At 35.1% G+C, this 14,983-nt stretch overlaps 1 protein-coding gene across 1 annotated transcript in view; it reads left to right on the top strand.

Annotated features, from left to right (window-relative positions):
* The window catches only part of NECTIN3 (nectin cell adhesion molecule 3), a 130,237-nt gene that overhangs the window by 26,436 nt on the left and 88,818 nt on the right, over positions 1-14,983 (top strand). The window lies entirely within an intron of this gene.

Genomic DNA, 14,983 nt, shown 5'->3' with positions numbered 1-14,983 from the left:
GAAACAGAAAGTATGAACAGACCAATCACAAGTAATGAAATTGAAACTGTGATTAAAAGTCTTCCAACAAACAAAAGTCCAGGACCAGGTGGCTTCACAGGTGTATTCTATCAAACATTTGAGAAGAGCTAAAACCCATCCTTCTCAAACTCTTCCAAAATATTGTACAGGAAGGAACACTCCCATACTCATTCTACGAGGCCACCATCACCCTGATACCAAAACCAGACAAAGATACTACAATAAAGAAAATTACATATCAGTATCACTGATGACTATAGATGCAAAAATCCTCAACAAAATACTAGCAAACAGAATCCAACAACACATTAAAAGTATCATACACTATCATCAAGTGGGATTTATCCCAGAGATGCAAGGATTCTTCAATATACACAAATCAATCAATGTGATACACCATATTAACATAACAAATTGAAGAGTAAAAACCATATGATCATTTCAATAGATGCTGAAAAAGCTTTTGACAAAATTCAACACCCATTTATGATAAAAAGTCTCCAGAAACTGGGCATAGAGGGAACCTATGTCAAGATAATAAAGGACGTGTGACATACCCACAGCAAACATCATTCTCAATGGTGAAAAACTGAAAGCATTTCCTCTAAGATCAGTAACAAGACAAGGATATCCACTCTCGCCACTATTATTCAACATAGTTTTGGAAGTCCTAGCCACAGCAATCAGAGAAGAAAAAGAAATAAAAGGAATACAGAGAGGAAAAGAAGTAAAACTGTCAACTGTTTGCACATGACATGATACTATACATAGAGAATCCTAAAGATGCCACCAGAAAACAACTAGAGCTAATTAGTGAATTTGGAATGAAGTTGCAGGATACAAAATTAATGCACAGAAATCTCTTGCATTCCTAAACACTAACAACGAATGATCAGAAAGAGAAATTAAGGAAATAATCCCATTCACCATTGCAACTAAAAGAATAAAATACCTAGGAATAAACCTACCAATGGAGGTAAAAGACCTGTACTCAGAAAACTATGACACTGATGAAAGAAATCAAAGATGACACAAACAGATGGAGAGATATACCATGTTCTTGCAAGAATTAAAATTGTGAAAATGACTATACTACCCAAAGCAATCTACAGATTCAATGCAATCCCTATGAAATTATCAGTGACATTTTTTTACAGAAATAGAACAAAAAATCTTAAAATTTGTATGGAGACACAGAAGACCCCGAATAGCCAAAGCAATCTTGTGGGGAAAAAAACGGAGCTGGAGGAATCAGACTCCCTGACTTCAGACTATACTACTAAGCTACAGTAATCAAGACAATATGGTACTGGCACAGAAACTGAAATACAGATCAATGGGACAAAATTGAAAGCCCAGAGATAAACCCGCACACCTGTGGTCAACTAATCTATGACAAAGGAGGCAAGGATATACAATGGAGAAAAGACAGTCTCTTCAGTAAGTGGTGCTGGGAAAACTGGACAGCTACATGAAAAAGAAGGAAATTAGAACACTCCCTAACACCATACACAAAAATAAACTCAAAGTGGATTAAAACCTTAATGTAAGGCCAGATAATATAGAGCTCTTAGTGGAAAACATAGGAAAAACACTCTTTGACATAAATCACAGCAAGATCTTTTTTGATCCACCTCCTAGAGTAATGGAAATAACAAAAATAAACAAATGGGACCTAATGAAACTTAAAAGCTTTTGCATAGCAAAGGAAACTCTAAACAAAATAAAAAGCCAACCTTCAGAATGGGAGAAAATATTTGGAAATGAATCAACGGACAAAGGATTAATCTCCAAAATATATAAACAGCTCATGCAGCTCAATATTAAAGGAAACAACCCAGTCAAGAAATGGGCAGAAGACCAAAATAGACCTCTCTCCAAAGAAGACATACAGATGGCCAAGAGGCACATGAAAAGCTGCTCAACATCACTAATTATTAGAGAAATGCAAATCAAAACTACAGTGAGGTATCACCCCACAGCAGTTAGAATGGGCATCATCAGAAAATCTACAAACAACAAATGCTGTAGAGGGTGTGGAGAAAAGGGAACCCTCTTGCACTGTTGTTGGGAATGTAAATTGATACAGCCACTATGGAGAACAGTATGGAGGTTCCTTAGAAAACTAAAAATAGAATTACCATATGATCCAGCAATCCCACTACTGGGCATATACCCAGAGAAAACCATAATTCAAAAAGACACATGCACCCCAGTGTTCATTGCAGCACTATTTACAATAGCCAGGTGGAGGCAACCTAAATGCCCGTCGACAGATGAATGGATAAAGAAGACGTGGTACATATACCATGGAATATTACTCAGCCATAAAAAGGAACAAAATTGGGTCATTTGTAGAGACGTGGATGGACCTAGAGACTGTTATACAGAGTAAAGTAAGTCCAAAAGAGAAAAACAAATATCATATATTAACGCATACATGTGGAATCTGGAAAAATGGTACAGATGAACCAGTTTGCAGGGCAGAAATAGAGAAACAGATGTAGAGAACAAATGTATGGACACCAAGGGGGGAAATTGAGGGGTGGGGTGAATTGGAAGATTGGAATTGGCATGTATACACTAATATGTTTGAAATGGATGACTAATAAGAGCCTGTTGTATAAAAAATAAATTAAATTAAAAAATATTGAATCTTCTAATCTATGAACAAGTATGCCTTTCCATTTATTTTATTTAGGTCTTTAACTTCTCTCAGCCAATTTTGCAGCTTTTAACTATACTAGTTTTTCATAGCTTTTGTCAGATCTCTCCTTAGCCTATCTTTTTTTTAATGCTAAACACCAGTGTTGAAAATTTCTTCCCAATTTTTCATTGCTAATTCATAGAAATATAATTGATATTTGTGTATTGATCTTAGGTCCTACATAAGACTACTACCATCCTTGCTAATCACCCTTGATATAGTAGCTTTTTTGTAGATTCCATCTGATAGTCTACACAGATGATTGTATTTTCTGCAAGTAAAGACAGTTTTATTCTTTCCTAATCTGGATGCCTTTTATTTTGCTTTCTTGGCTGCTTGTACTGGGTAGAATCTTCAATATGAGGTTGCATAGGACTCAGGGAGACTGCCTGGTTCTTTACGTTCTCTCTCCCTAGTTGTGGCTCTGGAATTCACTATGGGCGGTAAGCTGAGTCCAGTAATCTGGCTCATCTGTGTGTTTGCTGTCTCTCGGGGATCATTCTCTTTTGTTGCCTGCTGCTTATTGTCTTGATATGGTTGTTTCAAGCAGGTGGGTATATCCTGTTACTCTTCCTTGGCTAGAATCAGCGTGTCCATACTATCACACATCTAGTCCAATCAAGTTTTTATCCTCACCACTCACTAAAGACAGTTGCCAAATTCATTAGTTACTTATCAGTCCTCTTTTTTGGCCTATACAGCATTTGGAGTAATTGATCACTCTCTTTCTAGGTACTTGCTAACTTATTGTGCAGGATACTTCTTGGTCCTCTTCTTTCTTCCCTGGCCACCCTTTGCCGTCTTTCTTGAATTCTGTTTAACTTCCAAACCTTTAAATGTTTGAATGCTCCATGGGTTCTTAGTCTTTGTGTTGTTAATACTCTTTAGTGGTTTCATTCAGCCTAATTACTTTATATACCTTTTTATAGGTTGATTATTCTAAATTTACATTCTCAGTCCATCACTCTCTCCAGAACAGCATACTTTTATGTATTCAGCCGCTTATAAATATATCCATTTGGTTGTGAAATAGGTATCACAAACTTAACAAGTTGAAAACTGCACTTCTGAACTCTACCCCTTAAAAATGCTCCACTTGCTAATTCTCATTTTGGTAAATGGCAACTCCACCATCCCACTTATTCAGGCCATAACTTTGGAGTAATTTTGGTTTCTCTGTTTATCTTTGACCCAATATTTGGTTCCATCACCAAAAATCCTATTTGGTGTGCTTTCAAAATACAGTATATCCAGAATCTGACCACTACTTAACACTGCCACTTTGATTAGTATGGTCCAGACCCCGTCTTCTCTCTCCTCCTTTAACAAAATACATTCTTAACTGGAATCCTTGGTTTAGTCCTTTTAAAAGGTGAATTAGAATATGTCATGTTTCTGCTAAAAACTGTCTAGTTTTTCATTTTATCAGGATTAATAAAAGCCAAGTCCTACAAATGTGTAGTCTGGTCCCCTGCTGCCACTGTGGCCTCATTTCCTGCCATTCTTCCTCTCACTTCACTATAGGGACACTGAAAGGTTCTTTTTTCCCACTTTTTCACTTTTTTCAAATCTCTGCTCCAGTGTTATTTTAAAAAGGCCTTCTTTTATCACTCTTTGATCAAAAAGTTACGGTTCTCTCGTAAAGTAATAACCGTCCCTTTTACCTTCCTTTATTTTCCTCCATAGTTCTTACTATCTGGTATCTTTTTATTTTCTTGTTAATTCTGTCTTTCCAATTAGAATGTAAACCCTGTAAGGACAGGGACATCTCTCTGTTCAGTACTATTCCCAGCCCCTAGAACAGTGTCTGGAAACAAAGTACGTACTTAATACATACTGATAGATTAATGCCCTGGATTCTCTCAACCATTTTTGATATGTGATCCAAGCTTTTCCTTAGAGTATAGGATCTCCTATGATCCCAGAGTTAGAGATTCTTTCATACTCTAATAGTATTTGAGATTTCAGCTTATAGTTTTCACATTTTATTAGTCACTTGGCTCTACTCTGTCTGCACTTATCTCTGTTTTGAGTGTTGTTTGGGGATATTGTTGAAAAGACTTTTGTTACATATTTGAAGTTGACGTGGCAAACATTTATCAGTCTAAAACAGTCAGACTAATTACTGAATCAGTGTGCTGAAATTGTTGAGGATACCTAGATTCTCTGATTTTACTAGTCTCTTGAAAATGTATATGTATTTCAGTCGTTGCTTTAAAAAATTATGCTGAATTTTGAGGAGTCTGAAAGGATCCCTACTTTAGAGATGTTTGGAAGTGTTGTTTGTAGTTGGACACAGCACAATCAATAAATGTTTCATTTGTATACTATTTGCATATACTTATTCTGTAGATCCTAACACTTGGAAGATCCTGGGACCTAAAATGTCCAAGATGCCTGTCATTTCTTGTAGGTTGAAAAGTAAAATGTAGTAAATGATAATATTAAAATATCAAAAAGGATAGTATTAGAGATAGATTTGTGATGACTTCTTTTAGTTCTTGGCTCATTTCTTGGACAATTGCCACTTTACTCATACTTCCGTTTCAATCAGTTTTCTTTAATGTGATCTCTAATATGAATCTCAAGTCTTTCTGTTTGTTTTTGTTTTGAAAAAATCCGTAGAAGTTACATCAGTCCTATATACATTTTTTTTTCTGTTAGAAGCTTCTTGATCAATATATATATATTTCCTGATGACTTGAATCCTCTGGGTACTCTAAATACTCACTGAATGACTTTACAAATACACATGAAAATTCTGAACAGTTGTTTATTCTTGGTTCTTGTGTTTTCATGGGAGCCACAGGTAGGGGAAAAGCAATCCTTTCTCTCTTTCTCTTTGAAAGGATAATAAGTTCAGTTGATTAACTACAAAACTTTTTATTTGATTTATATCAAATAGACACACAGAGCAGAAACAGGACATCGTATCTTATCATGTTTTTCGTTGGCTTCTAGAGTGTGCAGTAGCCAGGATATTACAAAGTTAAAGTCTTGCCAGATATGATAGGTTCAATTCTTTGCTGTTCTTAGCCTCTTTATGTTGTAGGCTTTACATCACCATTAATGAAGAACATATTTCAAATAACTTAGATCTTTAGTAATAAACAGTTGTTTCTCCAGTACACTTTTGCTCTCCAGTCAAATGCTCCAGTGAAGCTTCAGATGGGAAAGTGGGGGGAAGAAGAGGCTCAATGTTTGGGAGCTCTTGAGTAGTGAGGCATTCTAATATTGACCTTGGTCTAAGAACCACAAAGGAAAATCTGTTTCTCCACTTTTTTTTTTTTTGCGGTACGTGGGCCTCTCACTGTTGTGGCCTCTCCCCCTGCGGAGCACAGGCTCCGGACGCGCAGGCCCAGCGGCCATGGCCCATGGGCCCAGCCGCTCCACGGCATGCGGGATCATCCTGGACCGGGGCACGAACCCGTGTCCCCTGCCTTGGCAGGCAGACTCCCAGCCACTGCACCACCAGGGAAGCCCTCTCCACAGTTTTTAGATTCCATGGGGGAAAATCTTATTCAGAAGTGGCTTTTAACTTTTGGGTTTAGTCTAGGATTGGAAATGTAATAGACACTTTTGTTTGCAAGCAACAGAAACTAACTGTGGCTAACTGAAAAACAAGGAGATAGGTCATTAGAAGCTCATGGAATCTAAGGGAGAGCCAAATTATCAGTACTTAAAGGGTAGTATAAAGCCTTGAGTAAGGGTTGAAACAAAAAAGTTTTACACCAGAATTGACTTTTGCAACAAGCAAAAACTACTCAATGTTTCTGTAGAAAAATTAGAAAGTAAAAAACCACTCATAATCTCCTAGAAATTAAAACAAAAAAAATCGAAAAGAAAAACCTGATAGTTACATTAATATTTGTTTATGAGTAAAATTGAACACGTTAAAAAAAGCCATTTATAGTTTTTTGGTAAATATCTGCTCAGGCTCTTCAATTATTAGAGGGTTAGTTTTTTTGGTCAAATCTATCAACTTTTTCCTTGGTGGTTTTTCTGTCTTTGTTGTTATGCTGAGAGTGGTTTTCCCCGTTTACGTATTGTAAAATATTTTAAATACATTTTTGATTCAGTGGATCCATTTTTTCTTTTTCCTATCTCCAAATATTCTCTTTAATAATGGTGGCCATTAACCATGGTTCTTCTTTCTTTATTTTTCAAAAATTTTTCTTTAATTAAAGTATAGTTGACTTACAATATTATATTAGTTTCAGGTGTACAACATAGTAATTTGATATAGAATATGCCGCAAAGTTATTATGCAATATTGATTATATTCCCTGTGCTGCACATTGTATCCTTGTAACTTTTTATTTTGTACCTAGTAGTTTGTACCTCTTGAACCCCTTCACCTGTTGTGCCCCTCTTCACATCTCTCTTCCCTTCTCTCCCCGCTTCATAACTCTCTCCCCTCCCCTCTCTCCCACTAGTTTATTCTATCTGTGAGGTGATATCTCATTGTGGTTTTGATTTGCATTTGTATATGATGATACAAATAAAGAGATTCTGTATAAAAGAGAAAACATACAGTATAATATTTGTCTCTCTGTCTTATTTCACTAAGCAAAATATCCTCCAGGTCTATTTTGTCGCAAATGACAAAGTTTTATTCTTTTTTATAACTAATAGTCCATTTGTGTGTGTGTGTGTGTGTGTGTGTGTGTGTGTATTACATCTTCTTTATGGATATTTAAGTCATTTCTGTGTTTTGGCTGTTGTAAATAATACTGCTTGAACATTGGCGTGCATATATCTTTTCAAATTAGTGCTCTTGTTTTTTCAGGTAAATACCCAGGAGTGGAATTGCTAGATCATATGGTAGTTCTATTTTTAATATTTTGAGGAACCTTCATATTGCTTTCCATAGTGGCGGTACCAATTTACATTTCCACCAGCTGTGCATGAGGGTTCCTTTTTCTCCACATCCTCATCAATACTTGTTATTTTTTGTTTCTTTGGATGATAGTCATTCTCAGTTGTGAGGTAATATCTCATTGTGGTTTTGATTTGCATTTGTATTTGATGATAGTGATGTTGACCATCTTTTCTTGTACTTGTGGGCCATCTGTTTCTTCTTTGGAAAAATGCCTGTCCAGGTCCTCTGCCCATGTTTTAATTGGGTTGTTTAGTTTTTTGATATTGAGTTGTATGAGTTCTTTGTTTAGTTTGGATAGTAATCCCTTATTGGACATACCATTTTCAAATATCTTTCCCCATTCAGTAGGTTGTCTTTTCGTTTTGTTAGTTTCTTTCACTGTGAAAAAGTGTTTAAGTTTGATTTGGTCCCATTTGTTTATTTTTGCTTTTGTTTCCCTTGCCTGAGGAGACAGATCCAAAAAAATATTGCTAAGACTAATTTCAAAGAACGTATTGCCTATGCTCTCTTATAGGAGTTTTATGTTTTCAGGTCTTGCATTTGGGTCTTTAATCCATTTTGAGTTTTTGTGTGTGGGTTTGTTTCTGGGCTCTCTATTCTGTTCCATTGGTCATGTGTCTGTTTTTATACCAATACCATAGTGTTCTGATTATTATGGCTTTGTAGTATAGTCGGAAGTCAAGGAGTGTGATACCTCCAGCTTTTTTTTTTTAATTGCTTAGGCTGTTAGGGTTCTTTTGTGGTTCCATACGAATTTTATTCTAGTTCTGTGAAATATGCCACTGGAATTTTGATAGAAATTGTATTGAGCCTATAGATTGCTTTGGGTAGTATGGGTATTTTAACAATCCATGAACATGGGATATCTTTCCATTTATTTGCATCTTTTTAAATTTCTTTTATCAGTGTCTTATAGCTTTCAACGTACAGGTCTTCACCTTCTTGGTTAAATTAATTTTTTAATTTTATGGCCACACCATGCAGCTTGTGGGATCTTAGTTCCCTGACCAGAGATCGAATCTGGGCCCTTGGTAGCTCTAACCACTGGACTGCCAGGGAATTCCTGTCCTTGGTTAAATTTATTCCTAGGTGTTTTATTCTTTTGTTTTTGAAAATTCTGAATCATTTTATTGGATAAAGATATAAAACTGCCTATACAATATTCTTTTTTTTAACATCTTTATTGGAGTATAATTGCTTTACAGTGGTGTGTTAGTTTCTGCTTTATAACAAAGTGAATCAGTTATACATATACACATGTTCCCATATCTCTTCCCTCTTGCATCTCCCTCCCTCCCACCCTCCCTATCCCACCACTCTAGGTGGTCACAAAGCACCGAGGTGATCTCCCTGTGCTATGCGGCTGCTTCCCACTAGCTATCTATTCTATGTTTGGTAGTGTATATACGTCCATGCCACTCTCTCACTTTATCACAGCCTACCCTTCCCTCTCCCCACATCCTCAAGTCTATTTTCTAGTGGGTCTGCGTCTCCATTCCGGTCTTACCCCTAGGTTCTTCATGACCTTTTTTTTTTTCTTAGATTCCATATATATGTGTTAGCATACAGTATTTGTTTTTCTCTTTCTGATTTACTTCACTCTGTATGACAGACTCTAGGTCCATCCACCTCACTACACATAACTCAATTTCATTTCTTTTTATGGCTGAGTAATATTCCATTGTATATATGTGCCACATCTTCTTTATCCATTCATCCGATGATGGACACTTAGGTTGCTCCCATCTCCTGGCTATTGTAAATAGAGCTGCAATGAACATTTTGGTACATGACTCTTTTTGAATTATGGTTTTCTCAGGGTATATGCCCAGTAGTGGAATTGCTGGGTCATATGGTAGTTCTATTTGTAGTTTTTTAAGGAACCTCCATACTGTTCTCCATAGTGGCTGTATCAATTATCACACCAGTCAGAATGGCCATCATCAAAAAATCTAGAAACAATAAATGCTGGAGAGGGTGTGGAGAAAAGGGAACACTCTTGCACTGCTGGTGTTTATTCTTTTTGGTGCAATTGTAAATGGAATTGTTTTCTTAATTTCTATTTCTGATAGTTTATCATTGTGTATAGAAATCTGCCAGTTTTTGTATATTGATTATGTAACGTGCAACTTCACTGAATCTATTATTTCTAATTTTTTTTGGTGGAGACTTTAGTGTTTTCTATATATAGTAGCATGCCATCTGCAATGACAGTTTTCCTTATCCCTTTCCAAATGGAATGCCTTTATTTCTTCTTCTTGTGTGATTGCTGTGGCTAGGACTTTCAATATTATGTTAAATAGAAGTGGCAAGAGTGTGCATGCTTGTTTTGTCCCTGATCTTAAAGGAAAAGCTTTTAGCTTTTTACCATTGAGTATGATATTAGCTGTGGGTTTGTCGTAAATGTCCTTTATTATGTTTAGGTATGTTCCCTCTTTACCAAATTTGTTGAGAGTTTATCGTAAATAGATGTTAAATGCTTTTTTTTTTTTTTTGCATCTGTTGAGATGATCATGTGCTTTTCTTACCCTTCACTTTGTTAATGTGGTGTATCACATTGATTGATTTGCAGATATTGGACCATCCTTGCATCCTGAAATACTGCTTGATCATGATGTATGGTCCTTTTTATGTGTTGTTGAATTCTGTTTGCTAATATTTTGTTGAGGATTTTTGCATCTGTGTTCATCAGAGATACTGGTCTGCAGTTTTCTTTTTTTGTCGTGTCTTTTTCTGATTTTGGTATGAGGGTAAAGCTGGCCTTGCAGAATGAGTTTCAGAGTGTTCTCTGCTCTTTAGCTTTTTGGAATAGTTTGAGAAGGATAGGTACTGACTCTTTAAATGTTTGGTAGAATTGCCCTGTGAAGCTGTCTGGTCCTGGGCTTTAGTTTTTTTGGAGTTTTTTGATTACTGATTCAATTTCATTACTCGTAATTGGTTTGTCCATATTTTCTATTTATTTTTTCCTGATTCGGTCTTAGAAGATTGCAATGTCTAGGAATTTATCCATTTTTGGGGGGTTGTTCAATTTGTTGGTGTATAACTGTGGTATTATGATTGTTTGTTGTACTTCTGTGATGTTGGCTGTAACTTTTCTTTTGTTTCTAATTTTATTTGGGCTCTCTTTTTCTGGAAGATTGTGACTAAAGGTTTATAAGTTTTGTTTCTCTGTTCAAAAACCCAGCTCTTGGTTTCATTGGTCTTTTCTGTTGGTGGGGTTTTTTTGGGTTTTTTTTTTTTTGGTCTCTATTTTATTTATTTCTGCTCTGATCTTTATTATTTTCCTCCTTCTACTAGCTACCTTTGGGCTTTGTCTTCTTTTTTAATTCTGTTAGATGGAAAGTTAGGTTGTTTGAGACTTTTCTTGTTTCTTGAGGTTGGCTTGTATCTTCTCTTGGAACTGCTTTTACTGTGTCCCATAGATTTTGGAAAGTTTTGTTTCTGTTTTCACTTGTCTCAAGATATTTTTTGATTTCCTCTTTGATTTGTTCATGGACACATTGTGGTGTTCTTTTTTGTGATTTGTTTCTGGTAGCATGTTCAGTCTCCACGTGTTTGTATTTTTTCCATTTTTCTTTTTGTAATTAATTTCTAGTTTCATACCATTGTGGTCAGAAAGGATGCTTGATATAATTTCAGTCTGTTAAATTTACTGAGACCTTTTTGTGGCCTAGCATGTGTTTTTTCCTGGAGAAAGTTCCATGTACACTTGAAAAGAATGTGTATTCTGTATTGGGATGAGATATGTATTCTGTAGATATCTATTAAGTCCATCTGGTCTAATATGTCATTTAAGACCACTGTTTCCTTATTGGTTTTCTGTCTGGATGATCTATTCATTGATGTAAGTAGGGTATTATAATCCCATACTGTTACCATATTTTGTCAGTTTTTTCCTTTGTGTCTATTATTATTTGCTTTATATATTTAGGTGCTCCTATTAGGTGCTCCTATTAGGTGCTCCTATATTAGGTGCATATATGTTTACAAGTGTTACCTCTGCTTCTTGGATTGATCCCTTTATCATTATATGATGTCCTCCTTTGTCTTTTGCTCTGGATTTTGTTTTAAAGTCTGTTCTGCCTGATAAAAGTATTGCTACCCCATAAGCTGTTATTCTTAAGGTTGTAAGGAGATATCATTAGCACTGTCCCTTCAAGTTAATTCTGATACTTAATGTCTTAGTAAGGTGGGATTGCTATAACAAAACACTATAGACTGGTTGGCTTAAACATCTGGCATTTATTTTTTATAGTTCTGTGAGTTTGAGAAATCCAAGATCAAGGTGCAAGCAGAGGGTGTTGAGGACCCTTTCCTGACTTGTAGACATCCACCTTCTTGCTTTGTCCTCACAGAGAGGGAGAGAGAGCTTTACTCTCTCTTCCTTTTCTTATGAGGACACTAATGCCAGCCTGTGGGCCCTGCCCTCATATAACCTAATTACCACAAAAAGACCCCACCACCAGTTAGGTATTCAATATATACATTTTGGAGGAACACAAACATTCAGTCCATAATACTTCTTTTATCTTTTTTCTGCTTCCACCTGAGGAAGATGATTCTGTATTTTTTATTTGCTTTTATTTTGAACATTATTTACTGTGATTCTGACATCAAAGAAGAACACAAAGTAAAAACTAAAAGTTCTTTCTTTAATCCTTAGTAGTGTCCCTCCTTAGAGTAACTAATGTTTATCTTCCAGAGTATATAAAAAATTATTGTCAGTATATATGGAATATGTGGCTCATTTTTTTACATTTATATCTTCAGTCCATCTGGATTTGTGTGTGTGTGTGTGCGTGTGTGCGTGTGTGTGTTTAGTAAAGCAGGGGTAGATCTATTTCCAAATATTAGCTCTTGTCCTTTCATCATGTCTTGACTAATTCATTATTTCCCCACTTGTACAACATATTACATATTGTATGCCATTCTATATGTTGATCTGTTTGTGTACTTTGAATTGTTTTAAGACATTAAGGTTTTTATTATTTTTACTTTAGTATTCTTTCTCCCCTTTACTGTGCTATTGTGGGTTTTTTTTTTAAACATAGTGTCCCTATTCTAGTTTCAATAAGTTTTGTCATGGTTTTTACTGAAGTTGCATTGAATTTGTGTGCTAACATGGAGAGATTTGCTGTCTAAGTAGTAGGTATTACGTCTTTCTTCTCAGGAACATATCTTCCATTTACTCAAGTTAATTTCTCAGGTTTCTAGATTCTTTACAACATTATTCATGGGTGTTTTAAATGTTAATATTTTGCAAATATTGACTTTTTCTACAGTAAGTTTGTAAAGGTTATCACTTGTTATGGCATGATGAATATACATTTTGTATACAGTTTGCATGGTTTGCAAGCAACCACATTATTTGTCCTAATAGCACTTTACTTGGCCTTCTTAGGTTTTTCTAGTAATAGGTTTTTCAAATAATAATTTTGTCTTTTCCTTTCTTATTCTTATTCTTCCTTCTTTCCTTTTCTTGTCTCATTGAATGGGAATTTCTAGTCTAAGTTGAATGATGATAATGACAGTGCACCATCTTGTCTTGGTCTTTCATTAATAACCATGCCCCCTTTTAAATTTTAGCGTTGTGATGGCCATTGATTTGAGAAAAATCTACTTTATTATTAAGACTCCTTTTCTCAGTTGTTACTTATTTTTTAAAAATCAGATAATGAGGGCTTCCCTGGTGGCACAGTGGTTAAAAATCCACCTGCCAATGCAGGGGACACAAGTTCGAGTCCTGGTCTAGGAAGATCCCACATGCTGTGGAGCAACTAAGCCCGTGCGCCACAACTACTGAGCCTGCACTCTAGAGCCCGTGAGCCACAACTGCTGAGTCTGTGTGCCACAACTACTGAAGCCCGTGTGCCTAGAGCCCGTGCTCCACAACAAGAGAAACCACCACAATGAGAAGCCTGTGCAGCACAACAAAGCATAGCCCCTGCTTGCCGCAACTAGAGAAAGCCTGCGTGCAGCAACAAAGATCCAACGCAGCCAAAAATTAAATTAATTAATTAAAAAATTAGATAATGAATATTGAATTCTATTAAATGTCTAAATTAAATTAATTAATTAAAAAATTAGATAATGAATATTGAATTCTATTAAATGTCTTTTTGGCATCAGATGAGAAAGTTACGTGACCTTTCAGTGTGATGAATAGTTTAAAAATATCCTTACATTCTTGAATATCCTACTTGGTCATTGTGTCTTTTTCTTTAAATAAAGAGCTGTGTGTTCTTTCATAATATTATATGAAATTTTCAATATTTGTAAATTGCCCTTTCATTTGCATAGTTTTGGGTATAGTACTAGGCTTACAATAGCTTGTTAAAATGCATTAGAATACTTTCATATTTTATATGTTTTAGGTTAAATTTTAAAAGCTTTGTAATTATGCTTGAAAGCATAATTACATATTATGTAAAGCATAATTACATAATGATGGTACATTTTTTGGACTTGATACTTTTTTGGTGGAGTGGCTAAAAGAAAGCCTTTTTCTGCCATAGCTGTTAAGTATGGTCAGTGTGAATTGTCAGTCCTTTTTTGTAATATCCTCAATCATCTCTTGGGTGGTAAAGTTTGCCCTCTTATCTAGCTATCTAGCTATGTATGTATCCATGTATGTATCTATCTAATATACTCATTTATGGTTTTTTTTCTTCCCAAGAAGGAAAAAATATTATTCATGGAAATAATATTGTGTAAAGGTCTTGTTGTTTAGAACTGTTGAATATGTTTAAACACATTTTTCTTGGTTATCTTTTTAAGTGCTACTTTTCTGCATTTTTGTATTTATTTAAAAATATTAACTAGACATAACTCTAAATTTTAAAGGTATTTATACAGTTTCTATATTCAAGTGCTTATATTGGTTTACTTTTTAGTTTGAGCATTTATTTTGCCAGGACATGTATGTAAGTTGTAAACTCTCCAAGGATTTGTTATATATGTTCTAATATACCTGTTAGTGAAGATCATCTTGCTTGAGTTTAGTATTCATGAGTATTAGTCCTATGTTCCTAAAAATGATGTATATTTCATCCATTGCTTTTAGGAAGGAAATCATTATTATAAAAGTGAAGTTTGGTATCATTTTATTTTAACTTTTGCTTGTAGAATAGTTTTTTTTCATCTGTGAGATAGAAAAACTTAATTTCACATTTATATGTGTTTTTTGAATTCATGTTTTCTGGCAATTGGTCTATCTTTAATGAAGTCTTTTATACAGATTTTTGGTAGAGGAACTCTCCAAAGGAAGAAACTTTGGTATTATATTTGGTTTGACAGATCCTAAATGTGTTAATTATCTGTTGCTGAGTAACAAAATACCCTAAAATTTAATAGTATTAAAACAGCATATATTT

Source organism: Lagenorhynchus albirostris, chromosome 5, assembly GCF_949774975.1.
Source record: "Lagenorhynchus albirostris chromosome 5, mLagAlb1.1, whole genome shotgun sequence".
Lineage (NCBI taxonomy): Eukaryota > Metazoa > Chordata > Mammalia > Artiodactyla > Delphinidae > Lagenorhynchus > Lagenorhynchus albirostris.
Note: the sequence above shows the minus strand (reverse complement) of the source record. Positions and strands in the feature narration are given on the sequence as shown.